General features: G+C 39.0%; 1 long non-coding RNA gene across 1 annotated transcript in view; it reads left to right on the forward strand.

Moving 5' to 3' along the window:
• LOC134002252 (uncharacterized) overlaps positions 1-6000 on the forward strand; it is a 66971-nt gene that overhangs the window by 553 nt on the left and 60418 nt on the right. The gene's annotated exons all lie outside the window — the stretch shown is intronic.

Genomic DNA, 6000 nt, shown 5'->3' on the forward strand with positions numbered 1-6000 from the left:
TAGATTGCACCTACTCCTCCCCCCAATTTCAAGAAGAAATTTAGCAGTAAAGTGAAATGGGCAGAGAAGCTGCATTTTCAGTTTTCCTTTTTTGTTTTGTTTTTTTTCTCAGAAAATAGACTAGAAGCCATTCATTTTCTGAGGTGTGAGTGTCAGGATGTATCTATGCTCATCCACCAAGTGTGTAGTCGCTCTCACACCTGATGACAAAGCTGATCAGAGGGTGCCCAGGGACAAGTCAGGGGCTCAGTCTCCGAAAATAGTCTTGGCACCCAGCAGACAATATCCATCTTCAGACACTCTTTGCTGCAGAGGCATTCTTGGACTCAGTCCCTCTGTGTGTATGATAATGTTACTGGTTAGCGTGTGCGGGACAATTTGGATCAGCTTAAAATATACTGTTAATGAACCACCCTGAAGTCCTTTGTAGTTTTGTTATGCCCATGACAGATTTGAGCGCAGTGACTTTGTCTGTTCTCTGTCTCTTTTTCTTCCTCTTTGTGTGTTTTTTTTCTGGTACACAAAACCTCTTGAGATTTCTAAGATAAAGACTTATTATCATCTCTGACATCCTGCTCTTAATTACATCCTGTCCCAGAGATTGGCCTGTTACTCACCACTCTTAAAGTGTTTGGTTTCATGGCAGGTAATGCAGACTTTGCAGGTACCATGCTGACTTTGAGAATACGTGTGGGAGTGGGAAATCTCAGCACTCTTTTAATAGACTCCTGCTAATCTGTTATACAAAGTGATTTAATGGACTTGGGATTTAGACCCCCAGCCAACGCAAGAACCAAAGCTTAGCCAGTCACTTTCTTGCTATAGGATGATCAACTTCCTTGAAGCTCAATGTAGCATAGTTCCCTTTGCTTTCCTCAAAAATTTCACAAACACAACAAAGACACAGCAGAAACAAATTTAAAATGTCCATTTCTCTGCAAAAGTAAAGCCTATTATTGATCTTACTGAGGGGGGATGTCAATAATATCTGTGCCAAAATACATTGCAGTCCCCAAAGCTCGTTATTGATTAACAGTGGTGCTGCGTCGTCGGACAACTTTATAAGCACAACACCACACGTTTCTGATGGGTAAACTCTGAGATAAAGCGGCAGAGCTATATGGGAATTATTCAAATGAGGCTTATCTGGCCCACTGTATGCAACAGTGGCCCTGGTGAATTTAACAGCAGCCTCCAGTTTAGCACTCCAGCATGTATAAACTGACTGAATAGCACTGAGGCAGTAGGAACATCTCAGACAAATAATTCATTCTACAGCAGTCTCAAAGTTTGCCATTTTTAATTAAGGAAGTCTATCATTTGGCCGGAGATAACTATTGTGCTGTGTCGGCCTCACCTAAATTTGTAATTGTAATCAGTTTGGGGAAATGGGACATCCAGCCTAGGAACCATACATTTTACATACAGCACACACATAACTGAACAGGCAAGTAAGTAGATCAGTCGTTGTGCTGTTTAATCCAATTAAGGTTCAGGATTGCTCATTGTCCACCTGCAATTTAATTACTGCAGTTTCTCTAGCTTGTTGTCCACAACATCAAGGCTCATGAGCACTTCAAACACACAACAAACAGTCACAACAAGTATATTATCCTGTTACATATACAAAACGGCAAGTAATTCGTGATTGCATCCTGTTCATTTGGCTTAGACCTGATGAGTAAATTGGGCTTTCACCTTCCACTTAGTGTCATTCTAATGACACTGCCAACACTATTTCTTTTTGTCAGTCTAACAGGGACAGCGCTAAAGCGGATAAAACACTTAGGCTAATGCTTCCTGCCCGGTGGGACTCAAATTAACCTTATTAGTGATGCATTGAGCAGTTTGTTGGCCTAAAAAAAAACCACCATTTATTTGTCATTCAAGGTGCCTTGTAGTTCATTAAGCTGGACCCAGTTACAAGAAAGGGTCGCTGCGACCACTGGCAAATTTTGAGCTGTTTTTTATGCTACATTAGCAGTCTGGGTCTCTGGTGATAGACTGCCTTTATCCTGGTCCTGCACCTGGAGCCATTGGGAAAATAATTCCATCAGATGATAGCCCATAAACTACCTGTGGCTTCATTTTTGTTGAGGTGCCTTTGTTATTTTGCAATACAGTGTGCCCCTCTGAGCCCTATGCTGTCTCTCCTGTTGGCTGGCTTTCCAAAAAAAGGTATTTGAAATTTCTGCATAATGCAAAATGAGGAAAACTGTGAAAAAACAGATAGACATACTGTTTCAGAGTAGATAATATATTTGCCACTTTGCAACTATGTAGAATCATTACTTGGATTGCTGTGAGATAGGCTGTCACTAAAGATTACTTTCATTATCACTTAATTTGCTGATGTTCTTGATTAATCAATTAATTCTTTGGTTTAAAAATGTGAGAAAATAGAGAAAAAGGCCTTTCACAGTTTCCCTAAGCCCAGGTTGATGTCAACAATCCACAACTCATATCTTCAATATAGTATGACACAGGTTTAAGAAAACCACCAAGTTGTCACATTTTCAAAATCACCACCACTCTGCAAATAATCATAAATAACACCAAATTAAACATTTATGACATTATAAAAATAAAATTGACAGCTATCTGTGAGGTGTCAGTTGAAATGGTGTGATATTGATGGAAGAAGCTGTAATTGAACTTGTGATGAATGGATAGAAAACATTAAGTACAGTTGTTTCTTTATTTCACTGTAGTAGTGTATGTTCTCCAGTTTGTGTCTAACAGTCCATATCTGTTTTACAACATCTATTGTAGAAGGTCAAATGTGCTTTGTTACCTGTGCAGACAATCACATTTACGGATTGAAGTAACATGAGTTACATGACCTTCAGATTCAATATAATAGCATCACTGTGCATAGAATACTTAGTATGGAACAAGAATACAAATACAAAGCAGAACAGACTGATTTCTGTATGTGCTTGTTTTGTTTAAGATTGTCAGACATGAGGCATTTGCACATACAATGCGCACATGCAGGAAAATGGTCTGCATACCTGGGACATCCATTAATCACCTCGTGTTGCGGAGATCGGTTGATGATCATATTTCTGCAAATGTGCAAATTTTCGCCTCTAGCACACATTCTTCTGAAGAATTCAAAGCACTCAATGCTAATATTACTATGAACTGCTCCACACTCATCACTCTCATGTCTCTTCAATGCTGCAACTCATATGTCAATCACAGTGGCTTTATCCATCCAGCAATTAATCTCAACCCAGGAGGGGCAGCTGCACTGTCTATGAACCTAAATGTCTGCTGAATTGCTACGCCTTGTCTGCAGATTTCTCTTCTCTTGTTATATAATGTTGAGAGTATTTGCGAGGGACACTTTTTTCGGCACTTTTCAGCAGATCTTTTGTTTTTCTGTTTCCTCTACATGCTTCTCTCTCTTTGTCCTGCTGTCCATACGATGAGGCATGAAAGGAACTGTGGTTTGATGCATCACAGGTGTCCTGGATTTGGGCTAACATACTTTCTGCAATCTGTTCTGTGTATGAAGTCCCAAGCCCCCAGGTTAAACTGAGTGTGTAATTCGTCATTTGACCTCATTAGCCACTTGGTGGGGGGTGGGGGGGGTGCCATGAACACTGTGGAGTGACACTGTGGGCCATAACACACCCGATGGGGGAGTTAGAGTCACTGGTATCATACCACCCTCAAACACGGATTTGTTTGGACTCAGGTGGAGGGAATGAAGCCAGAATCATATCTGACACTGATACAGCTCTCCCTTCTGTGTTGGTGTAAACATGTTACTCATCCTGTGTTCAAGAAGCCACACTGGCAGGGAGAGAGTTCATTTCCGCTGAAATGCCAGGTGGGCTCTGTGTAGTGGGGAGAAATGACCTTTTGTATTGGCTCCAGTGTTTGAAGACTGAAGCTGGGTGCTGAGATCCTCTCACCCTTAAACATCCCCACTCTTTTTCCGCATTGTCAGGTACCTTAGTGTTTGTGCATGGTACATTTCATTCAGTTGAACTTCAGACAATGATTTTACTTCAGAAAACGTCACAGTAAAGCATACATTCTCTTTGAGGGAGTAAATCTGGATGTAGGAGATGATGATTTTCAAGACTGAAACTATTGATTTAAAATGTAATCAAGCCAGCATGGACTTAAGTGATTTTTTTGTGTGTGCTCTTGTTCCCATATTTTTGCATATATTTAGCTTCACCTTACAGTAGGCTGTATGTGCACAGTTTGACACTTGAAGGCTATGTTAACATTCATCTGCTGAAGAAGGAAAGTTTATTTGTGCTCACCTTCAATCTGAGTTTAAGGAGTGTAACTATGAGCATGATTTGTGACATCACAACTAGCTTATAAACTGTGGTCAGGTATAAGTTACACAAGTGTGATGTGTAAACCTTAAGTCTTCGGTGGGCATATGCAGAGAAAGAACTCTTCAATGAAGAAAGGCACATTATTTTTAACAGTTGAACAGGGTTGGGCAATATATCAATATTGTGATATGAGAATAGATATCTACTTAGATTTTGGATATCATAATATCATACAGTAGTATTAGTGTTTTCTCTTCCTAGTTTGAAAGGCTGCATTACAGTAAAGTCATGTAATTTTCTCAACTTACCAGACTGTTCTTGTCATGGCTTCTTTTTTTTGGAATCTTCATTCTCTTGGTTTCCAGTGTGTGTTGTTCATTCATTTGGCTTGCTTATTTATATGTGGGTTTTTTAAGTGTGTTTTGATGGTGGGTTTTGTTTTTCAGTTTACTCTGTTTTCCTTGTGTGCTTCTCTTCACACCTGCCCTGCATTTCCTGCCTTGTTCTTTGTGTGTTCCCTAGCCAATCAGCTCCCAGCCTACCCTTGTGTCGTGCCACCTGTTCCCTGTTGTTTGATTAGTTTGGTTTGTATTCAAGTCTTGGTTTTCTGTTCAGTTTTGTCTATTCCGTTGTCTAGTTTCGTCAGTACTCGTCAGACTTGTCCAGATTTGTTTCGATCTCGTCAGTTTTCATGTAGTTACGTTAAGTCTCATCAAGTTTGTCTAGTTTTGTTTTTGCCTGGAATAAAAACCTTTTTCTACAGCCCTGCCTTCACTCTCTTGCATTTGGGTCCACCTGCTCTGCTTTTCATGAAAAATCTAGCTGTTTTATTATTAGCCTTTACCCACTTAGTCGTTATGTCCACATGACTGATGACTGCTTATTAAAAATCTCATTATTTAAATATTTTGTGAGAGCACCAACAGTCATCCCTACAATATTGTCATAATACCAATATTGAGGTATTTAGTCAAATATATTGTGATTTTGTCCATATCGCTAAGCTTACAATTAAACCCTTGAAATGAAAAATATTAATTCAGGACTTTTTTAATGAGGCAGAAGGAGATGTCATTGTCAAGAATACGAACTAGGCAATTGAACTTTTTATGGAAAACCATATTAAACACAAATTATTACTTCAAGCACAATGTTTAATATGTCTAAATATGAATGTGGAAGGGTGTTTAATTTCCGATCGACAAACCCCCCCCCCCAAAAAAACACAATTTTGTACAGAATTGCAACCCTTGACATTTTTTATTGAAACCAAAATCTGGACATGAGCATGAATTAGAAATATGAGAAACTTGGTTATATAACATGACTTTCCAACAGGAGCTTTCTCATCTTCCTTAGAGGCACTGCTGGAATACAAGCTGTGTGATGTGTCCTAACTATATTCATTGATATGTGAAGTCAAACCATAGATGTGTGACAAATTCTTTTTTCTGCGGTACAGGGCAGCAGTTAATGTTTATAATGGAAGAAATTATTTTGTCTAAGTGAGAGAGGAAAGTTTTACACAAACTTTGAAATTTGATTTTGTAGGGAAGAATATCTGAACCCAGACAGTAGAATCTGCTGTTTTTTTTTTTTTTTTTTGCAGCTTTTGCATCATTATTGCAGATGTTAATCTTTTTTAATCTCTTTGTTACCTGCATTTGAGGGACCAAGTTTCTTTCAGAAATAC

This window comes from Scomber scombrus, chromosome 20 (assembly GCF_963691925.1).
Source record: "Scomber scombrus chromosome 20, fScoSco1.1, whole genome shotgun sequence".
In the NCBI taxonomy this organism is placed as follows: Eukaryota; Metazoa; Chordata; class Actinopteri; order Scombriformes; family Scombridae; genus Scomber; species Scomber scombrus.